Here is a 24,802-nt window from a genome sequence, read left to right as displayed (position 1 = left end):
TTCTGCCGTTGGAGGTCATCGGGGTTTGCGAGGATGGTCTTGCAAAGGTTCAACTAGTTCAAGCCCTAAATCCTTATACCCTTACCTCGTTGGGGACATGCATAGAAAAATAGGGAAAGAGTAGATTGCTCTGATATCGTTGATCCTAACTTAAAAAAGAACGCAACAAATTACAGATATAACCATAAATAAAGAGATGCAGCAGAAATAACACTTCATTTCATTAATATCAAATATTTAAATATTATTACAAACATAATGGGAATAAACTAGCTTGGGTGATGGTGCTTATCTCTGAGAAGAGATGTTGTGGCTACATGCCTCTAAACTATGTTACAATGAAGTTCAAGGGCCTATTTATTATTGAACAATAATAGAAAACCCTAAACAACCAAAACCCTAACCCAGGAAAAAATTAGCACTTTCAGGCACTCTATCTACTTAGTTTCTAATTAATCAAGACATATAAAATTACATCAATTCGGCTCAAATCATTGAAGACAGGATCCGAGGACCAATTTGGGGAAAATTAAACTAAACTACAACCATTGCAACAATGATCTAATTTTAATGAAATACATGGAAATTATTAATAACTCCTAATCTAACAAACCACACATTAAGGAACCAACTCCTCTAGTAAATGATTTTGACCTCTCAATCAATGAGAATTACAAATGCCCCTACATCATACTCCCAAGGAACAAATATTTCATGGGCTCATGTCCATGAGTTCTTCAATGGATTCACCACTTTTCTATATAAGTGTAGTAATAATCCATATTACATCTAACACTGGCAGGTCCTTCCACTTAACTAAGTACTCAAAGTATTCTTTGTCCCTAGTTTTCTTGATCAATCTCTTGTCCAAGATCCTCTCTGGCTATAAAGGTTCAACTTATGGAAATAGCTTTTTCCATTGTACTGGTTGCTTCTTTTGGTCATTGACTTGTTGTTCTATCTCATGCTCATACTTGTATAGATATGCTACGTTAAAGACCAGTGAAATTCCAACTCCAGGTGGCAATGCAAGTTCATAAGCAATCACAAAAAATTTCTTCAGAATTCTGCAAGGTCCTATCTCTTTAAATTCTCATTTCTTCTACTTACCCTTGGGGAATATCTCCTTCCTCAAATGTGCAAGCATCAGATCTCCAACCTCAAAACTATCCTCTCTTCTTTTAATATTTTCTCTGTGTTTATACTTCAAACTGTTGTCATACAATTTCTACTTCACCTAGTCATGGATCTCTTTTATAGTTGTAGCAAAATCCTCTCCTGCTACACTCCTCTATTTTGTTCTTTCCAGATTTCTGAGTTCATGTAATCCTCTTGGGTTCATTCCAGACACAATATAGAAAGGACTTTGTCTAGTGATTCTATTAGGAGTGTCATTGTAAGCATATTCAGCCTATGCTAAAATATGATCCCATTGTTTAGGGTGGTTTACAATTAGACTTCACATAATGTTTCCTAAGCTTCTATTCACAACTCCAGTCCAAGCATCAGTATGTGGGTGATATGCTAAACTAAACTATAGTTATGCACCAAATTTATTCCATAGTTTCTTCTAAAAATGTCCCAAGAATTTAGTATCCCTATATGAAACAATTCTCTTGGGAATTATATGCAGCGTTACTACTTATCTAAAGAAGAAATTAGAAATATGGTTAACATCAGTAGTCTTAACACAAGGAATACAATGAGCCATTTTTTAAAACCTATATACAACCACAAAGACAAAATCATTACCTTTCTGTTTTTTAGGCAATCCCAAAACAAAATCCATACTTACTGAATCCCAAGGCCTTTCTAGAATTGGCAATGGGGTATACAATCCAGTGTTTTGGCTTCTTCCTTTGGCATACTAACATATTTTGCAACTCTTCACAAACTTATGCACATCAAATCCCAGTTTTGGCCAATAATAATGTCTCCTTAGCATGTCTTAAGTCTTTTCTTACCCAAAATGTCCTCTAAGGCCTCCACTGTGTTTCTCCTTAATCAGTTTCTCCCTCATAGAATAGTTTGGAATGCACAACTGGCTGTTTTTTAAAAGTATGTCATCCTTAATCATGTAATCAAGCCATGGACTCCTATCTTGTGAAGTTGGACTCTTACAAGCTTCAAATGCCTCCTTGAAGTCTGCATCCTCATACAACTCCTTTATAAAGTCGAATCCCAACACTTGAATTTGACTCTCCTGCAATAAAAGTTGTCTCCTACTCAAAGCATATGCAATTTTATTAGATTGATCATTGATGTGCTTTAAAACAAATGTAAAAATTTGCAAGTATTCAACCCACTTAATATGTTTCTGGTTCAACTTAGGCTGTTGCATTATATATTGTAGAGCATGATTATCAGTGTATAAAATAAATTCTCTAGACAACAAATAATGCCTCCATTTCTTAAGAGCTTGAACCACTACATAGAATTCTTTGTCATAGTCTGTTTACTTTCTTTTGACCTCATTCAACTTCTCACTATAATAGGCTATAAGTTTGTCCTCCTGGCTAAGCACTTCTCCAATTGCATCATTGTTGACATTCGTCTTTACTTGAAAAGGCTTATTAAAATCTAGAAGAGCATGCACTGATTAATCTGTGATATTCCTCTTGAACATCTGAATTGCCTTTTCAGCTTCATTAGTCCACCTAAATGGTTGTTGATTCTTCTTCACTCTCTCCACAATTGGTGTGCTCATCTTGCTGAAGTTTCTAATAAATTTCCAGTAAAAGCTCATCAAGTAGTGAAAACTTCTAACTTCAAAAACACTTTTGGGAGAGGGCCATTCAAGTATCACTTTTACCTTACCTGGATCCATCTTAAATCCTTCTATGGAAATTAAAAAACCCCAGATATACCAATTATGACTTCAAAAAGAAACATTTCTTTAAATTTACAAACAACTTCTCTTGTTGTAAATTCTCTAATACATACCTCAAATGCCTCAGATGCTCCTCCTTTGACTAACTGTACACTAAAATGTCATCCAGGTAAAGAATCACAAATTTTCCTATGAACTCCTTCAACACTTTATTCATCAGCCTCATGAATGCACTTGATGCATTAGATAAACCAAATGGCATAACCATCCATTTATACAAACCTTCACTAGTTTTAAATATAGTCTTCCACTCAACTCCCTCTATGATTCTAATTTGATGGTAACCACTCTTTAAATCAATTTTAGAAAACCAATAGGAACCACTTAGACAATCCAATAAGTCATCAATACGTGGCAGGGGAAAATGATCCATGATTGTAATTTTGTTTAGGCCTCTAGAGTCTATACACATGTGCCATCCACCATCCTTCCTTGGAGTCAACACTGTGGGTACTGCACATGGGCTAAGACTCTCTTTGATAATTCCTTCATCCAACAACTCCTGCACTTGTTTTCTAACTTCTTCATTCTCCTTAAGTTTCATGCAATAGGCAGCTTTATTAGGAAAACTAACTCCTGGTATCAAGTTAATGTGATTATTGATACTCCTTACTGGTGGCAATTCGGTTGGCAGATCATCCACCACAATATTATAACACTCCTCTAGCATCTCTTGAATTTTTACCGACAAATCAGAGATAGTACTAGTAGTAAGAACTACTCTAGGATTATAAACAATAGCAAAATTTACCTCTTCTGACTTCATATGTTGTAGAAACTCCTTGCTACTCATCAACAATGCCTTTGAATCACTGCTTCCAGAAGTCTCTTCTTCTTGTAATGGAAACAAACTATGCTTGATGCCATCCTTCTGGAACTTATAATTGTTCCTCTTTCCATCATGCACCACACTTCTGTCAAACTGCCATGGTCTTCCAAGCAAAATGTGACACACATCCATTGGCATCACATCACAAAAAATCGTGTCTTTGTAGCTACCAATTTATAGCTCTATCTTACATGGGTCATTCACTAAAATTTGATGTCCCTTCTATAAGAAATACAACTTGTAGGGCGTTGGATGATTTTTCTTATTCCACTGCAACTTCTCTACAACCTCTATGGACACTACCTTGTCTACGCTACCACTATCAATCACTACTTTACAAAACTTACCTTGAACCTTGCAAACAGTTCGAAACAAGGCTCTCCTCTGATCTGGCTCAACAAATTCCTTCTCCTTCTTGATCAACACCTTCTTCATCATCAGGGCTTCTCCTGTCTCTGGCACATTCTCTACTTCTTGCACCTCTACCTCCACCTCTTCTACTAGAGCTGCAACAACATTCCTTTGTCCTGGTTCTCTATTCTCTAGACAATCATACACTATGTGTTCAAGCTTTCCACACCTTTAGCAATGAACCTCTCTTTTGCCTCTTCATTGTCCTCTCGAAAAGGATAGTCAACCTATGGACTCTCCCTCTTGTTGTTGTTGTGGACTAGAGCTACTAGCCCCATCTTTAGATGTAGTAGACCTCTCTCCGCTTTGCTGCTATCATCTGCTTCTAACAACACCTTTACCTTTGCTTGCTTGTTTCCTTGCAAGCTTCTCCTCTCCTTTCAGAGCCAATTGGTATGCCTCCTCTACTATCCTTGGAGACAATACACTTATTTCATCTTGAATGTCCAATATGAGCCCATTAATGTACCTTGCAGTCTTCTCTGCAGACTCTTCCACATATCCAGCTCTAATGTTCACTTTGTAGAACTCCTCTGTGTATTCTCTGGCTGCCATACCTTTATATTTAAGGTTTTGCATAATTCTGAACAAATTTAGTTGGTAATCCTTTGGAAAAAACTTCCCTCTTAGTTTTTCCACCATCCTATCCCAGCTCTTGATCTTCTGCTTGTTCTTTCTTCTCCTCTCTGTTTGCACACCATCCCACCAGAGAGTTGCATGTCCCTTCAACTTTGTCACTGCAAACTTGACCTTCTTCTCTTCATCCATTTCCTCATAGTCGAAGAACTTGTCCATCTCTGTGATCTAGTCGATCAACTCCTCTGGATTCATACTTCCTATGTTAGGAATATAGATCTGGTTTTGGTTTTATGAATGAACCCAAAACTGCTATTAGAACCTTAGCCTTCGCTGGTTCTGTTGCCACTTCTTATTATGTAGTTTCTTCCTCCATAAACTCTCATCTTCTCATTCTCTAAGTTGACCAGTATCCATCATTGCCATTCTATCCTCCAGTCGTTGCATCGCTTTCAACACTTCTTTGTTGGAAACTGGTCATTGTCCCTGTCCTTTTGTACCTCATCCAATGCCTATCTCAATTTTAGGGGCATGATTCTTTCTCCTATTCCTGAAGCAAGCGCAGGGTCTGCTCTGATACAACTTGATGAAAATATACCAAATATTTGCCTAAAATCGGCCCCTAAGAGTTGATTCCTCTAAAAAGGTGCTTCCTATAACCCCCAAGATTCCAAATCCCTATAAAAATTTGCAACGGGAAACATAATTATAATGTAGAAATACAAAGGAAATGGGTGCAAAACACAACTTCAGGTGCTTTCTTTGTCCATACAGATCCTGCGACCATGGGTCCCCGTAACTCTTTTAAATTGAAATTAAAATCCCTTATGGGATTATGACCTTCCAGTATGGCCCATTACTCGTCCTTACTACCTCATATGCTCGACACTTTTGGAATTAAATTAGAAATAGTTACGGGCTTCTAGCTCACTAGGTTGCCCACTTAACCCTTTACAAAGGAAAAAATTTAACAACATGCTTTGTTCTTGTGGGCCCGACAATCCTGTCACTTAACAGATTTGGGGAATGGAAAGTATTTCTGTCACCGTCACTTAACGGTCCCTGGTCCCCTGATACCTAATACTCAATTAATTTAACTTACAAGATTCGGGCTTTTTGGGCTTTTGGAACCTCTAGGCTAAGATATTTGTTATGATATTTTTTCAGTTGACGATTCCTAGTTGTCACTTCATTGACTGCTCGACATTCAATTAAAATAATTTATGGGATCTGGGCCTTCTAGGATTTCTAGACCTCCAGGCTAAGAACTCTATTATGGGATTTCGTCGGTAGATGGTCTTGGGTTTCAACACCTGATAGTGATCTAAATTTAAATAGGAACACAACAAATTACAAATATAACCATAAATACATAGATGCAACAAAAATAACACTTCATTTCATTAATATCAAATACTGAAATATGCTTACAAACAGAATGGAAATAAGACTAGCTCGGGCGATGTTAGCTTATCTATGAGAAGAGATGTGGTGACTACATGCCTATAAACTGTGTTATGATGAGGCTCAAGGGCCTATTTATTATTGAGAAACAATGGAAACCCTAAACATCCAAAAACCTAACCCTAGGAGATGAAGTGCCAAAACTATGGGCCCTGTTTGGGTAAATTGGTACATCAACTTCTCGGGGTCGTAACTTTGGCATACGATCTCCGTTTGATGTGCATAATACCTCATTAGAGAGATCTATCCAAGGACTACAACTTTAAAGTGGCATAAATTAGTCAATGCCCCATGTTAGCCTCGGTTTTACCAAAACAAAACGTCATTTAGGGCCGCAAAACGGCCCCGGAAATTTAGGACCTCAAAAATAGCCAAAAATAGTAAATTGTGCTACAATTAAGGAAACTGAAAAATTGATAGAGACAATGGTGGGGGTCCCATTGGAATAGGTGGGTGGCTACCAACATCTACTTGGATCAATCCTCCCCCCTTAGGAAGAAATAGTCCCCATTGTGTTGAGTGCGTCCATGAGATGGGGAAACTTCTGCTGAACTTGGTCCCTGGTGAGCCACCTGCCTTGGTGTAGGAGTTGCCAACTTTGACAAACTGATATAGTTGGATCCTTTACTGGTGACTGCTCTTGACTTGTGTGTCCATAATCCTATCATTTATGGCTTGTTCCATGCAGTGTGGGTTTAACTCTTTTGGTGTGAGTTGTTCTACAATGTATGATGTGTTCAATAATGGTGGTAAGTATGGTCGAAGGCAGTCCAAAATGAACATTGGGTGTAGGCTAAGGAATAGGGGAATGTTGAGCTCAAAATCATTATCTCCCACAATCTTAGTCATGGTGTAAGGCCCATATCGAAGTGGTCTGAGCATCTAATGGGCTCTGGTAAGGCGCTCTTTCTGCAAATGAAAACAAACTTTTCCGCCCACCTGAAACTTGTGTGGCACTCGACATTGATCATGTCACTTCTTATACTTTCCATTTTCCATAATGGAGCGACGATATATCGACCCGTTGGGTAGAGGTGCTCCGGGAGTCGAATCGAATGAATGCTTGACTTGACAGTGCAAGGGTACATCCGTGGGTGAGGAGAAGATGTCCCTGTAATCTTCCATGACCGTATCCACCTACTTCTACTACGTGGAGGAACCCTTCCCAGGGGCCATGGAGGTGGCTACGATATTCCCATTACTTTGAGAGTGAATTAGAAAGAAAATAAATTTCCCAGTGTGGGAGATGATCTTACTGCATTGCTTAGCAGAGCTCAAAGAGATGGTGGTAGGCAAGGCTACCTCTGGTATCTTGTATAACTTATTACCCAAATAAATAATAACAGAGTGGGGTCTAGACTCATATACAACATGTTGTTTCCACAAGTAAGGTTGTCCTAATAATAGATCATAAACTTCAAGAGGAGCAACATCACACAGTACCTCATCCATGAAGCGATTGATACTGTGGGGAAGGTGGCACTGCTGGCTAAAGTGGAGATCATCCTTGGTGAAGCCATCCGATAGTGTACAACTACAGATGTGTTGTAGTGGATAAGCCTAGATGCTTCACGACATTTGCTGAAATGAGGTTCTTTTGGCTCTCGCTGTCGATAATGAACTACAACGGAGAACCCTTCAGCCACATTTATGAGTGGAATAGGTGTTCCCCCTCCTCTAGATCTTCAATCTCAATCTTCTAGATCTTGGAAGTGGCCACAATGGCATTGGGTTTCGTGTCAATGATCTACTGCCCTTTATCATTCCCCTTGTCAGGTTCTGACTCAGAGTCGAAACATGCATCTGACTCGGAAGCCTTCAACTCGGCCACTAATGACTTCTTGGCCCAACACTCACTTGTGTTGTGAGTGGAGTGCTTATGGAACTCACGCCACTTTCTTGTGTAATTCTTTGTCTTCGTGGTGTTTTTCTTTGCTTTTGGCTTCAGCAGGTTATTCTGGGTCACCCCGCCTTGGATTTTCCCTTTTCTCTATAGTTTGGGGCGCCTTTCCCTTACTTTGGATTCGCAGATCCAAAGTCTTGCTTTTTCTCTTTAAACTTCTCCTCAATATTGATAGCATATCAATACGTCGTGCCGAGTGAGGAGATGTCCAAGAACTCCATCTCATCCTGGATGTACCTGTGTAGGCAGTTACAATATTTGAGCACCAAATTTTTCTCAAAATCCTTGATACCCAACTTCGTGCGAAGGGTATGAAAAAATTGGTAAACTCTGGCACATCTTGGTCCCTTCCCTGCCCTAGCGTGGTCCACTTTATGTATTTATCCTCATAGCTCCCAACAGGGTATTACTAATCCTTGATGGTGTCCCAGAATGAACTCCAAGTGGATGCGGCCGAAAATAGTGAGGGTGTACTTTCATCCTTCTTATCATAGTAGGTTTCCCACCAGTCCTTGACGTAGGGGAGAACTTTGAGAAGTGAAAAAGTAATCTTTTCTCAGCTGGCAGAATCATGAACAGAAAAATATCCTTTTAGCTAATTTAACCATTTATCTATGGCATCCACATCTATCCGAACCTAAAATATGGGGATGTCAAAGTTAACTTATGCCTTAAAGGGTGTGGCGCTTCCAAAGTAGCTGCTAGAAGGAGATGCGTCACCCTTGGGTAGCTGCTGAAGGATCTAGGCAAAGTTGTCCATCATCGCATTCCTCTGTCACTCAAGTGCTTCTATGACCAAGATTTTGAAAGGATCTCCTGACGCCTCATATTTATTTCTTCTTCCATGGGATGTCGTTGGGATTTGTGAGGTTGGTCTTGCAAAGGTTTAACTAGTTCGAGCCTTAACTCCTTATATCCCGACATTGTTTTGGACATACAGAGAAAAACAAAGAAAGAATAAAACACTCTGATACCATTGATCCAAATTTAAACAAGAATGCAAAAAATTACAGATATAACCATAAATACAAAGATGCAGTAGAAATAACACTTCTTTTCATTAATATCAAATACTGAAACGTGCTTACAAACAGAATGGAAATAAGACTAGCTCAGGCAATGGTAGCTTATCTTTTAGAAGATATGTGGCGGCTACATGCCTCTAAAAAGTGTTACAACGAGGCTCGAGGGCCTATTTATTATTGAAAAATAATGGAAAACCCTAAACATCAAAAAGCCTAACCCTAGGAGATGAAGTGCCAAAATTATGGGCCCTGTTTGGGTAAATTGGTACATCAACTTCCCGGGGTCATAACTTTGGCATATGGCCTTCATTTGATGCACACAATACCTTGTTAGAAATATCTATCCGAGGAAGGAAAACTTCAATTGATCGCTAATTTTAGCCCCAGTTTTCCAAAAAAAACGTCGTTTAGGGCCTCAAAACGGCTTTAGTAGTTTAGCCCTGAAAAACTGCCAAAAATAGTAAATTGTACTACAATTAAGGAAGCTAAAAAACTGAAAGAGATAGTGGTGGGGGTCCCAGTGTAATAAGTAGGTGGAAACCAAAATCCACCTGGATTAATCCTCCCCCCTTTGGAAGAAATGGTGCCCATTGCGTTGAGTGCCTCCGTGAGATGGGGAAACTTCTGCAGAACTTGGTCCCTAGTAAGCCACTTGCCTTAGCGCAGGAGTTGGCTAGCTTTGACAACTTGATATAGTTGGATCTTCTACTGGTTAGTGTTCTTGATTTTTGTTTCCATAATCCGATCATTTGTGGCTTGTTCCACGTAGTCTAGGTTTAACTATGTTGGTGTGAGTTGTTCTGCAATGTCTGATGTGTTTAGTAATGGTGGGAAGTATGGTCGAAGGTAGTTGACATTGAACACTAGGTGTAGGCCAAGTAATGGGGGAATTCTGAGCTCAAACGCATTGTCTCCCACAGTTTCTCTAATGGTGTAAGGACAATATCAGTCATCTGAGCTTCTGATGGGCTCCGGTAAGGCATTCTTTCTACAAATGCAACCAAACTTTGTTGCCCACTTGAAACTTGTGTGGCACTCGACGTTCATCATGTTTCTGCTTATACTTGGAGTGGTGATATATCAACTCGTTGGGTAGAGGTGCTCTGGGAGTCAAATTGAATGAGTGCTTGACCTGACAGTGCAAGGGTACCCCTATGGATGAGGAGAAGATGTCCCTGTATTCTTCCACGACTGTATCCAACTACTTCTATTGCATGGAGGAACCCTTCCTAGGGGCCATGGATGTGGCTATGATCTTCCCCTTAATTTGAGAGCGAACTAGAAAGAGAAAAAAATCCCAGGCTGGGAGATTATCTTACTGCATTGTTTAGTAGAGATCAAAGAGATGGAGGTAGGCGAGGTTACCTTTGGTATCTTGTATAAATTACTACCCAAATAAATAATAATAGAGCGGGGTATAGACTCATATACAACATGTCACTTCCACAAGTATGGTTGTCATAATAATATATCACAAAATTTAAGAGGAAACATCACATGGTACCTCATCCGTGAAGGGCTTGATGTTGTAGGCAAGGCGACAGTACTGGCTGATGTGGAGATCTTATCCTTGGTGAAGCCACCTGATGGTGTACGAATGCAGATGTCTTGTAGTCAGTAGGCCCAACCACTTCACCCACATTTGTGAGTGGAATAGGCATTCCCGCTCCTTTGGATCTTCAGGCTCAGTATTCTAGATCTTGGTTGTGGCCATAGTGGCATTATGCTCAGCATCAATGATTTGATTCCATTTATCGTTCCCCTTGTTAGGTTATGAATCAGATTCGAAATATGCATCTGACTTAAAAGCCTTCAACTCAGCCACCAACGATTGCTTGGCCCGACACTCACTTGTGTTGTGAGTGGATCTCTTATGGAACTCACACCACTTTTTCGTGTCCTTGTTTGTCTTCATGGTGTTGTTCTTTGCTTACGGCTGCGGCAGGTTATCCTGAGCCGCCCTGCCTTGTCTTTACCCTTTGCTCTGCGGTTTGGGGGCACCTTTTCCTTGCTTCAGATTCATAGTTCCAAAGTCTCACTTTTTCTATTTAAACTTCTGCTCAATCTTGACAGTGTATTGGTACGTCGTGGTGAGCAAGGAGATGTCCAAGAACTCCATCTCATTCGGGATGTACCTATGTAGTCATCCCCACTATTTGAGTACCAAATGTTTCTCAGAATCCTTGATACCCAACTTCGTGCAAAGGGTATGAAAAACATTGGTAAACTCTGGCACGTCTTGGTCCCTTCCCTGCCGCAACGTGGTCCACTTTATGTATTTATCCTCATATCTCCCGACAGGGTAGTACTGCTCCTTGATGGCATCCCGAACGAACTCCAAGTGGGTGCAGCCGAAAATAGTGAGGGTGTACTTTCATCCTTTCTAGTATATTTAACCATTTATCTACGACGTCTACATCTATCGGACCCTCAAATATGGGGATGTCAAAGTTAACTTATACCTTAAAGGGTGTGGCACTTCCAGAGTAGTTGTCAGAAGGAGATACATTGCCCTTGGGTAGTCGTTGAAGGATTTGGGAAAAGTTATCCATCATTGTGTTCCTCTCTCGCTCAAGGGCTTCTTCAAGCGATATTTTGAAAGGATCTCCTACCCCCTCATCTTTATTCTCTTACAAAATGGGAGGCCTTCGGGATTCACAAGGCTGGTCTTGCAAAGGTTCGACCAGTTCGAGCCCTAACTCCTTATATCCTGACCTCGTTGGGGACATGCAAAGAAAACCAGAGAAAGAGAAAACCGCTTTGATACCACTGATCTAAATATAAATACGAATACTTCAAATTACAGATATAACCATAAATACAGAGTTGCATAAGAAATAACACTTCATTTCATTAATATCAAATACTTAAATATGCTTACAAACATAATCGAAATAAGACTAGCTTGGGCGATGGTAGCTTATATTTGAGCAAAGATGTGGCAGCTACATGCCTCTGGACTGTGTTACAATGACACTCGAGAGTCTATTTATTATTGAGAAACAATGTTAAACCCTAAACATCTAAAAACCTAACCCTTGGAGATGAAGTGCCAAAACTATGGGCCCCATTTGGGTAAATGGGTACAACTTCCTGGGGTCGTAACTTTGGCATACGATCTTTGTTTGACACGCGAAATACCTTGTTAGAAAGATATATCGAAGGACTACAACTTTTGGGTGGAAAACATGAGTTACAAAGCCATTTTGGCCCTAGTTTTCCCAAAAAATGTCATTTAGGGCCTCAAAATAGCTCCGGAAGTTGAGGACCCGAAAAACTACCAAAAATAGTAAATTGTGATACAATTAAGGAAACTTAAAATCTGAAAGAGACAGTGGTGGCGGTCCCAATGGAATAGGTGGGTGGCCACCAACATCAACCTAGATCAATCTGCCCCCCTTAGGAAGCAATGGTCCCCATTTCTTTGAGTGCCTCCATGAGATGAGGAAACTTATGTTGAACTTGGTCCCTGGTGAGCCACTTGCCTTGGTGCAGGATTTGGCCAATTTTGACAACCCAATATAGTTGGATATTCTGCTGGCGAGTGTTCTTGACCCGTGTGTCCATAATTCAATCATTTGTGGCATGTTCCATGCAGTTTGGGTTAACTTTGTTGGTTGAGTTTTTTTGCAATGTTTGATGTGTTCAGTAATGGTGGGAAGTATGGTCGAAGGCTGTCCACATTAAACACTGGGTGTAGGCCAAGGAATGGGGGAATGCTGATCTCAAAAGCATTGTCTTCCACAGTATTGGTAATCGTGTAAGGACCATATCGGAGTGGTCTGAGCTTCCGATGGGCTCCAGTAAGTCATTCTTTCTGCAAATGAAACTAAACTTTATTGCCCACCTAGAACTTTTGTGGCACTCGACATTGATCATGTTGCTTCTTATACTTGGAATTTTCCATAATGGAGTGACAACATATCGGCCCATTGGGTAGAGGTGCTCTGTGAGTCATATTGAATGAATGCTTGACCTGATAGTGCAATGGTACCCCTGTGGGTGAGGAGAAGATGTTCTTATATTCTTTCACGACTGTATCCACCTGTTTCTACTACGCAGAGGAACCCTTCCTGGGGGCCATGGATGTGGCTACAATCTTCCCCTTACTTTAAGATCAAATCAAAAAGAAAACAAATTTCCCAGTCTGGGAGATGATCTTACTGCAATTCTTAGCAGAGATCAAATAAATGGTTGTAGGCGAGATACCTCCAGTATCCTATATAACTTAGTACCCAAATAAATAATAACAGAGCGAGGTCTAGACTCATATACAACATGCCACTTCCACAAGTATGGTTGTCCTAATAATACATCTCTAACCTCAAGAGGATAAATATCACACAATGCCTTATCCATGAAGGGCTTGATGTTGTAGGGAAGGCAACACTGTTGGTTGGCATGGAGATCTCGTCCTTAGTGAAGCCACCCAATGGTGTATGGCTACAGATGTGTTGCAGTTGGTAGGCCCAGCTGCTTCACGAGATCTGTTGAAATGAGGTTCTTTTCGCTCCCGCTATCGACAATTAACTACAACGGAGAACCCTTCACCCACATCTGTGAATGGAATAGGCGTTCCCCCTCCTATGGATCTTTAGGCTCAATCTTCTAGATCTTGGTGGTGGCCACAGTGGCACTGGGCTCTGCGTCAATGATCTGCTTATCTTTATCATTCCCCTTATTGGGTTTTGACCCAGAGTCGGAACATGCATCTGACTCGGAAGCCTTCAACTCGGCCACCAATGACTGCTTGGCCCAATACTCACTTGTGTTGTCAGTGAAGCTCTTATGGAACTCACACCACTTTCCCGTGTCCTTCTTTATCTTCGTGGTGTTGTTATTTTCTTGTTGCTTCAATGGGTTATCCTGGGTCACCTTGCCTTGGATTTGCCCTTTTCTCTACGATTTGGGGGCGCCTTTCCCTTGCTTTAGATTAGCAGATTCAAAGTCTCGCTTTTTTGTTTAAACTTTTGCTCAATCTTGACAATGCATTAGTACGTCATGCCGACTGAGGAGATGTCCAGGAACTCCATCTCATCCTGGATGTACCTATGTAGGCAGCTGCGGTATTTGAGTACCAAATGTTTCTTAGAATCCTAGATACCCAACGTTGTGAGAAGGGTAAGAAAAACATTGGTAAACACTGGCATGTCTTGGTCCCTTCCCTACCGCAACATGGTCCACTTTATGTATTTATCCTCGTAGCTCACGATAGGGTAGTACTTCTCCTTAATGGCATCCCAGAACGAAACTACAAGTGGGTGTGGCCAAAAATAATGAGTGTGTACTTTCATCCTTCTTCTCACAGTATGTTTCCCACCAGTCCTTGATGTGGGGGGTGCCTTTGAGAAGTGCAAAAGTAATTTTTCTCAGCTAGAAAAATCGTGAACAAAAAAATATCCTTCTAGCAAATTTAACCATTTATCTATGGTGTCCACATGTATCTAACCCTCAAATATGGGGATGTCAAAGTTAACTTGTAAATTAAAGGGTGTGGCGCTTCCAGAGTAGCTGCTGACACAGATGTGTCACCCTTGGGTAGGCGTTAAAGGATCTATGAAAAGTTATCCACTATCGCATTCCTTTGTCGCTAGAGGGCTTCTTCGAGAAAGATTTTGAAAGGATCTCCTGCCCCCTTGCCTTTCTTCTCTTTCGCCATAGGAGGCAGTCAATATTTGCGAGGGTAGCCTTGCAAAGGTTCGACTAGTTCGAGCCCTAACTCCTTATAGCCCGACCTCGTTGGGAACATGCAAAGAAAAACAGCGAAAGAACAAACCGCTCTAATACCACTAATCTGAATTTAAACAAGAACACATCAAATTACAGATATAACCATAGATACAAATATGCAACAGAAATAACACTTCATTTCATTAATATCAAATACTAAAATATGCTTACAAGAAGAATGGAAATAAGACTAGCTCGGACGATGGTAGCTTATCTCTGAGACGAGATGTGGCAATTACATGCCTCTAAACTATGTTACAATGAAGCTCGAGGGCCTATTTATTATTCATAAACAGTGGAAAACCCTAAACATCCAAAAAACTAACCCTAGGAGATGAAGCACCAAAACTATGGGCCTCGTTTGGGTAAATTGGTACATCGACTTCCCGGGGTCATAACTTTGTCATACAATCTCCGTTTGGTGTGCACAATACCTCATTAAAAATATCTATCCAAGAACTACAACTTTCGAGTGGTTAATATTGGTTGTTGTCCCATGTTGGCCTTGGTTTTCCCAAAAAAAACACGTCATTTAGGGGCTCAAAATGGCTTCAGAAGTTTAGGACCCGAAAAACTGCCAAAAGTAGTAAATTGTGCTACAACTAAGGAAACTGCAAATCTGAAAGAGACAGTGGTGAGGGTCCCAGTGGAATAGGTGGGTTTCCACCAACATACACCTAGATCAATCCTCCCTCCTTAGGAATCAATGGTCCCTATTGTGTTGAGTGCCTCCATGAGATGGGGAAACTTCTACTGAACTTGGTCCTTGGTGATCCACTTGCCTTGGTGCAGGAGTTGGCCAGCTTTGACAACCCAATATAGTTAATATTCTATAGGTGAGTGTTCTTGACCTGTGTGTCCAAAATCCAATCATTTGTGGTCTGTTCCATGCAGTCTGGATTTAACTTTGTTGGTGTGAGTTGTTCTGCAATGTCTGGTGTGTTCATTAATCGTGGGAAGTATGGTCGAAGGTGGTCCATATTGAACACTCAGTGCAGGCCTAGGAATGGGGGAATGTTGAGCTCAAAATCATTGTCTCCCACAGTCTTGGTAATGGTGTAAGGACCATATCAGAGTGGTATGAGTTTCCGATGGGCTCCGGTAAGGTGTTCTTTCTGAAAATGCAACCAAACTTTGTCACCCACCTGAAAATTTTGTGCCACTCAACGTTGATCACGTTCCTGCTTATACTTGGAATTTTCCATATTGGAGTAGCGATATATCGGCCCGTTGGGTAGAGGTTCTCCAGGAGTCAGATCGAACGAATTCTTAATGGTACCCCTGTGGGTGAGCAGAAGATGTCCTGGTATTCTTCCACGACCATATCCAACTGCTTCTACTGCGTGGAGGAATCCTTCCCGAGGGCCATGGATGTGGTTGTGATCTTCCCCTTACTTTGAGAGCGAACCAGAAAGAAAACAAATTTCTCAGTCTGGGATATGATCTTACTTCATTGCTTAGCAGAGATAAAAGAGATGGCGGTAGGCGGGGATACCTCCGGTATCATGTATAAATTACTACCCAAATAAATAATAATTGAGCTAGGTCTAGACTCATATACAATATGTCGCTTCCACAAGTATGTTTTTCCTAATAATACATCACAAACTTCAAGAGGAGCAACATCATACAATACCTCATCCGTGAAGGGCTTAATGTTGTATGGAAGTGTTGATGCCTCGAAAATCGCTGCAACAACATTGGGGGATAACCACCCGGTCCGGACCTTAAAGCAGCTCCTTTTCCGTTTGGTGTGGTGGCTCCGACTGTTCAACTAGGTCCAGTTACCTTCTCCCTATTGCTATTGGTTTATAATGTATCTTTAACTACCAATAGACAGGGACATCCGATCACTTCTTCTTGCTGATCAGGCAAGAGAATGAGCCTTAAGCTGATTTGGGTTTAGCCAAGCCACAACTAAAATTTTGCCTCTTTGAGGAGAGGACTTAAAAGAATGTAGAATTTACTCTAAATGCAAGCTTATTCTATGATGCAAGCAAAAGAAACTAATCTAAATCCTATCTTAATTAGGCAGATATAGATCTAACCCAACTAAGAGCAAGATAATTAAAGTATTGGGATTTAGATATGTCTTGTTTATAATGAATATCAAGTTAATGAAGTAGTTCAATTAACTGATATTATGGATATCAAAACACATCCTATTGAGACCTTTTAACTGAAATAATAAACCAACAACACTCAGGAAGTAGTTCACATAAATGATATTGATTATCAAATCAGCAAATCCAATAACTAAACAATAATATGTGGAAATAGTTCACAACATATTACCACTTAATAAATCAGTTTTAATAAGGCAGATTTCTGAGTAAATAGTTACTCAGAAATCAGAAATTAATCCATAAGAACAGAGATACATGATAACAACATTGAGACAAACTACCCATATTGACAATAATGCACAAACATGAATAAAATGACACATTCCTGTTACCATAAAAATGAAACTGATATTTAAAACAATAGTATTAAAAATACCAATTTATTGCATCCATTTCTCTGATCTTGGTCTCCAACAGTCCTTTACATTGCTTGAACTTCTGCCTTCAAAGCTAAAGCCACAATAGTGAAAACTCTGCCCCACATACATAATTCAAGATACAAAGGAAAAATCCTCAATAATCCCCAGATCTGAGATTTTCTCTCCTCTCTCCTGCAACTCTAAATTCCTATTACAGTAGTGCTTTTAGAAGTCTAGCATTGCAGAGGAGAGCAGCCCCTATTCCATTCTACAATCTGTTATTTATAATATTTGTGTAGGAATTTTGAAGAGGAAAGTTTGGTGAAGAGAAATCTGCTAAATCCAATTGCTGGGGCATTCTCATTGATTGAGATCATTTTCTCCATATTCTTTCCACTGTTTTCCTGCAAAAAGAAATCAAAATAAATTAAAATGCAACAATAAAATCAATCATCGCATTGCTGACATTTAAATCAAATCCAATCAAATTCTATAAAATATAAATTCTCTATTGATGTCTGTGATCATTTAATTGGCCAAGAATATCATTGACGAGTGAATCTGCAATTAGAAGAGGCCTGGACCAATGAAAATAAAACTCAGAAAAATGATTTTGTTTTCAAAATTCGGAGCTTGATCTTCTGCCTGATTTTTGACCCAATAAATGACCAAATCTGTCAATGAAATCTCCTCAGAAATATTCTCCTTGATTTTCTCTTTCCAATGAGCCGTCCTGGGCCTCATTTGGCCAAGTATAACTCATTCTATGAGCTTCCAAAGTTGATGAGTCAAATCTGGCATGAATCTGGAAATTCTGTTGCTGGGCTAAAAAATATCAAAATTCTTATTAAAATTAAATCCTAAATTAGAATTCTAATTAATTATAAATTAATTGTTAATTATAAACTAAACTAATTATTAATAACCTATTTATTAATCTAACTAACTGATATATAATTAGTGATTTATAAACAAATTTAATCTAATTAAAACTAATCAATATTAATCTAAATGATATTTGATTTTTAATTAAATTAATTAAATATTACATATTAATTTAAATAATATAATATATTACATATTATTAACTAATTTAATTAATATAATATATTAATTATAACATAATAATATATAAACTAATATTAAAAATATATACTAACCATTGTCACCATATCTAATGTATATAAAATATTTAAAACTAATCATTATCACCATACGTAAGAGTTTAAAGGAATAAGTCGTTGAACCAACCATATAAAACTTTGATTTTATTCCTTTTCGCTATCGGCTCATACCTTATCGGCACATCGCATCGGGGGGATGGAGGGGTTGCTAAACATGTTTCGCATAAAAGCCCTGATGCGATAAGACTTGTTTAATGCCACTTTGTTTAATGCAAGCTTGAATTATCGGATCGGGGAATGAGGGTATGGTTTCTCAAACGTGTTAAAATGCCAAAGTCCCCGATGCGATATCGGCAATTGGTGTCGGGAGGGTATGGTCCATCGGGGTTTTTAGAAACATGTCATTTGAAAGCTCCCGATGCGATCAATGCTTCGGATACGATTAAAATCTATTTTTTTTTTTTTTTTTCATATATTAAATTTTAATTTAATTAAATTAATTATATTTTAAATAATAATTAATTTAAAATTTAATATTAAAGATTAATTTTTTTTTTTTTTTTTTGGTTTATTTTACAACTATTTTTAATAAAATGAAAAATAAATTATAGCCACTTTGAAATTATGATTTTTCGAGATTAGTAATTTATTGGAGTAAATTACTAAAATCCGGTTGCTTCATGATCTGGCTATATGGAAAAAATGTTAGTAAAAACTCGCTACGGGTTAATATTTAAAATGAATGGGTTATTGAACTAATTTATTTACAAAATGCGATATTGTACATTTTATGCATTTTTAACCCAGACTACATAAATAATCAGACTTTCAAAGGAGTGCCATTTTCAAACCAGTTGACCAAATGAGGTGAAACAAGCGTCAATGGGAAGCTTATAAAAAATCGATTCTAATAAAACAATCAAAACAAGAATCCAAAGACAATGTAAAATTAACAAAAGCGTAGGGCAATCAACTAAAATAAAAATCCAAAAAGGTGCTTAGCCAAATTTTTTATAGAAAGGGTCCCTATTATTTGAGTTGAGCAAGTCAAAAATGGGGGGTTGTGTTTTTTACCACAACAATGGCGACACGTGGGAGAAGAACCAGTTATCTCTGTTTAATGAGATTTTTCTAAAATTAAAGTAAAAATAATTAAAGAAGAGAGAATTATTTTTTGGAATGCTTGACTAGGTTCATTAATCTTAATAAAAACAAGAATCATCTAACTGTAATTTTCCTCAAAATTTCTCATAAATTAAAACATTTCAAAACTCTATATCAGTTCTCAATTAGTTGTAGAGATAAAGCAGGGGTCACTTTACAACTTAGCTTTTAAAATGTATTCCTTTGTCACAAGTAGAGCCACTGCTGCCAGCAAACATCTATAGTCTTGGCAGGGTTACTTTTTCAATCATCAATGATTCAGAATCCCATCTTTTCAAGAATTATTGACATAGAGATAAATCCATTTATATATGTATTACTTTTTATTTTTTTATTTTTTATTAAATCTTAAAAGCCATTGTCCTAGTATGGTAGCCAGATAGTTGACAATGCCATTCACTGGTTAAAATTGGACTGAACAAGCTGGCTCGTGATGAGACCCCTTGTCTTATAATTGTTTGCAATCATAAGCCATTACCCTGGTTTGTTTAGCAGTGTTGGTAATGTCAGCCTATTTTTCCCCTATGATCATGGTAAGCAGGCTCATGATGAGACCTCTTATCTTTTAAGTTTAAATATATTTCTGGATTATACTCTAGACAAATAAGAATTTTTGGGACAGGGAGAATCATTGACTCCTTAAGAGTTAAGAATGACAATTTCAGAGTTAAAGGTGCTTTGCTGTAACGTGTCTTTACTTGGTTAAAAATAACTTTTCTTGACTGATAATAGAACTTTGAAAGATCCTAATGAAATTTTGAAATCTCAAAATGATTACAATTTGATGAAAAATAAATTTTCAGATTTTATGATACTTTGCCAACTTCTCTTGATTGGTAATCTCTTCATTAAGTATGTTTACCTCTATAATAAGAAAATCAAACTTCATTAAGATATTTAAGAAAAAGCTAATAGATGACTATTAACAATTTTTCTCCACGTATCCTGACCATTGTTAGGTAACAAATAGGCCTTCCATATAAATAATGACAAATTCACCAAAATCAAAATTGAAATCCAAAGAAAAGAATTCTTATGCTAAAATGAGAAAAGAAATCAGCGAACAAAAATAAAAACAAAGAAATCTCTAAAAATGGAAAGAAAAATCCAAGTCTCGCAAGATAAACTCAAACAAGAATGTTTATACCAATGTCTCCAACAATATGAAGAAAAAGAAAATAAGCATATAATCATTCCTTCTTATGTTGAGATTTAGAAAAACATACCTTGCAGAGTTGTGAATGATTTAGGCTTTTAGATAACAGTGATCGTAAAATTCAGCCACAATGAATAATTTCTGTTTGATAAGAGTCTTCTTGTTCCCAAGCATCATCTTAATCATTTTCTAAAAGAAAAGGAATGCTTAAAGAAACGGATTAAAGGTTCAGAAACTTCCTGGTGTAGCTGTTTCGATGAAGATTATCGCTGCTTATTGAAATAAAGCCAGAAGAAGAGTATGGACTTTGAAAATATGATTCGGCAGAAGATTGAAAAATTTTGTGAAGAGCTGCAAAACAGAGTTTTATATCAGCGTAATTTAAAAACAAAAATGAAACTAGAATGATGAAATGGAAATTAATGAAAATGGGCACATGAATCTTACCATTGGATAATTGTTTTTGATCTTACCTGAAAGGTACCAATTTTCCCAAACTAGCTGACTCCTTATTTTAATTATCATTAAAAACATGAAGAAATCCCACTAACCAAAATCCTATAACCCAAAATCATTATTTATTTTATTTAAACTAAAGCAAGTAGTAAAATGTAAAAATAGAATGCTTAGTGCTCAAGGGAATTGAAATCAAAAGAAATGCATCAGAAATGAAAATGAGAATTTGCAGTAATGACTGTTTCTCAAAATATTATTAGTTTTATATAAACTCCAAAATTGTCCAGAATCAAGACCAAATCTACGATAATAAAATTTAAATACGAAGATAGAGGTCTTGAATTCCTTTTTTAATTATGGAATTATATATTTAAAACTAAAATGTATGAGAAATTGAAATGATTTTTGTATGCTGCAAATTTGTCATCAATTGTCTTTTTCCCATAGTGGTTACCCAAGCTAGCTTTTTAAAATAACACATCGCTTCATCGGATGATCCACACAACATGTTTCTTCACCATGCTTGAAGTTTAATTTGCAAGACTTCAATTTTATTGCTATGCCATATATTGATTAAATGTTAACGGCTTAGAGGCATGCATTGGAAGTTCTTGCATCAAAGGTTGCAATGGCGAATCGCCGATATGAAAATATGCGATGAGAAGTTGTGCTATGAGATAGAGCGATCGCATCATTAAAGAAATATTAAATCAGGGATCGGGGACAGTTATGTCACAAATTGCACATCGCACACCATATCTTGCGATTTGTACTTTGGACATCGCGCATCATAGATTCAGAATAATGATATGGCCATAAATAAAAATGCAAGGAAGCGATTGCGGTATCGGCGATGCGATGGATGACATAACTAATCGGCGATCGACAATCTTAAGCACCCGATGTCATACAATATGATTCCTGCGATGCCGATGTGCGATGAATGTCGTGGCTAATCGGCGATCAGCAATCGGCAATCTTGAGCACATGATGTAACCATTCTCGATACGCTGATATGCGATGAAGAGTGGACCTGATAACTTTATGATGGGATTTCAATAACATATCGGATCCGAGACATCGGCCCTTTTAAAATTATGCCCTTACTTTTATTGCGATTGAACGGACGCGATATTTATATGAATTTGATTTGAATTTTATATCGGGTCCGGGATTATGTGTTTATCGCGACATCGGTAAAGTCGATTATTGGCGATTCACAATAATGGAAGCATACTTCAACTGCAAAGCTCTGATATGCGAAATGCGATATGGCATATGAGTAAGATAATACATCGGAGGTATTTTATGAACAATTTGTTATCAAAAGAAATGCTAAGAAGTACTTCCGATGAAATCTTATGATGCGAATGGTCTTATGATATTCCTGGAATTTGAATTGGATTTTCTAAGTGAGTAAAAGCAAAATTGAAAATGCTTAAATTCTAATGCATCACAAATAAAATTTCCCTGAGCCTATTGCAAATTTGAAATGGGTTTACTGCTTACTTCAAGTTTTGAAAACAAATGAAAACCTGTAAATAAAATAGAACACGAATAAAAAATAAACTAAGGAAAAGAGAAACTAATAAGAGATGAAAACGAACTTGCAAATGCGTACCTAGAAGGAAATTGTTTGCGAATTTTACCTTACGAATCTTCAAATTCTTCCTTTGATTTATCAAATTTTCTCTTTGTTTAAAATCATCTCATTATTTATTCTAAATCTAAGTGTGCAATCAGCCTAAATAAGATCTGTTTATTCATGTTCAGGAAATATAGAATTTACCAGAAATAAATATGAAAATAGTCTTCCCTTTCAAATTGAAACAACAATTTATTACCTCTACTCATTCCGAATTAGCTTGAAAAAAATCTGTATTGCTATAGTGACTATTTAATAATGCCTTTAGTAAATAAATATGATGCGTATTGTAGCATCAAATAATAAACTAAAGATTAGAATGGGATAAAGCCACTAATTGAGGAAAAATGTCAAAACAGATTTGAATGTGTACACTTGGCAAAATGGACATCCTTAAGATCAGCTTTTGGCAAATTCCGAGGAAGATAATATGAACTTCATATGATTACCGTGAAATGTTGGACTGACTACTAATGATGGAATTAAAATTAAGCTTATCATAGACAGTCATACATTTCATGGGATAATGAGATTATGAAGCTTTTATATCTTCAACTTTTATCATATAAATTTTAAAAGAAAATCTTAGAAGAAAATCTCAAAATAAAGAAAAGTGGCTTTGAAGTGATCGATGCCATGTGCAACTTTAATTGAATTTAATCAAGACATTATTCAAAATAGGCAGAGTAGAGATATTGCTATAAGAAATTTCAAAAAGGAAAGCACGAATTAAAATTTTCTGATAAGGAAAAATGTTTCCACTGGACATGTATGAGAATGGCTGATTGGTTTGTTTTATTTTTACTCTACAGAACTGTTAAAAATAAATTATCTAAACAAAACAAACTAACTAAATTAATTCTACTCCTATTCTAACCATATACATGAAAATGACTAGGTATAGTCATATTTCCAGTGTAGCCATTTTCTCATTTTTATTCCCGCGTTTATGTACAGTTCAAATGTTAGTAATAAAAATACAGATTTGACTAAACTAAGGAAAATAAATATGAAATCAGAATGTACAGTTATTGTTAGGAACTTAATTAAAATCTCCTTCTCTTGAAATTTGCTTTCCAATTCAATACCAATTGGATCACAAAAATCTGGATGGATTTCCATTAATGATTGAGAAATGTTCAAAAGAGGAGATGACAGGCCGAATTGTGGATATGAGTTTTTAAATTCAAAGGCCTGGAAAAAATTGTTAGTGTTATGTACAAATGTTAAGCTATTAACAATTTCCTTTGAGAGAAAAATTTCCAAATATTTTTCAAATGAGTTAATGAAAAATGAATGGAAATCTGTTAAATATAAGTGAGAATTATTAATTGAATTAAAATGCTGGCCAGATTGTAAAAATATATCCTCTAGTTGAGATTGTCTTTGAGGAAATAGAAGCTTTTGATAAGAAATGAACATCAATTGATATTGACGTGTTAACAGCTCTTGATGTTCATGGTTATAATATGAAACTTCAATTTCCCAATAAAGCAATTCATCAATTGAGTATTTGACAGTAAGGTGTTTAATATGCCAGCGAAAAGTGTGAAAATTTTGCAAAATAAAATCAGAAAATAAATCTAAGTTTAAACAAAATAGCTGTGAAAGAAAAACTAAGATGAAATCACTATTTGTACAACTAATGATACAGCACAATTGGGATTGATTTGAAATGATTTCATTTTCACAAGGATTGGCCAGAATTATGGAATTTGAATAATTTCGAATTCCAACTTGTGAAATAGAAAACGAATTATGATTATGAATAGGAATGGGAGTTTGATCCTCATATGAATCATAAATTGGAATGATTTCTTGAATGGTGAAATCATGAAGATAATTTGCTGCTTTAAAATGAGGATTAGTTGAGATAATTCCTAAATTGAAGCGTTCTTCATCCTCAGATATTATTTGAATTTTATCATGAGGATTCTCTTGAGA

This window comes from Pinus tabuliformis, chromosome 2_2, assembly GCF_031772625.1.
Source record: "Pinus tabuliformis cultivar Carrire ecotype Pingquan chromosome 2_2, CPIR1, whole genome shotgun sequence".
Classification (NCBI taxonomy): Eukaryota; Viridiplantae; Streptophyta; class Pinopsida; order Pinales; family Pinaceae; genus Pinus; species Pinus tabuliformis.
Note: the sequence above shows the minus strand (reverse complement) of the source record.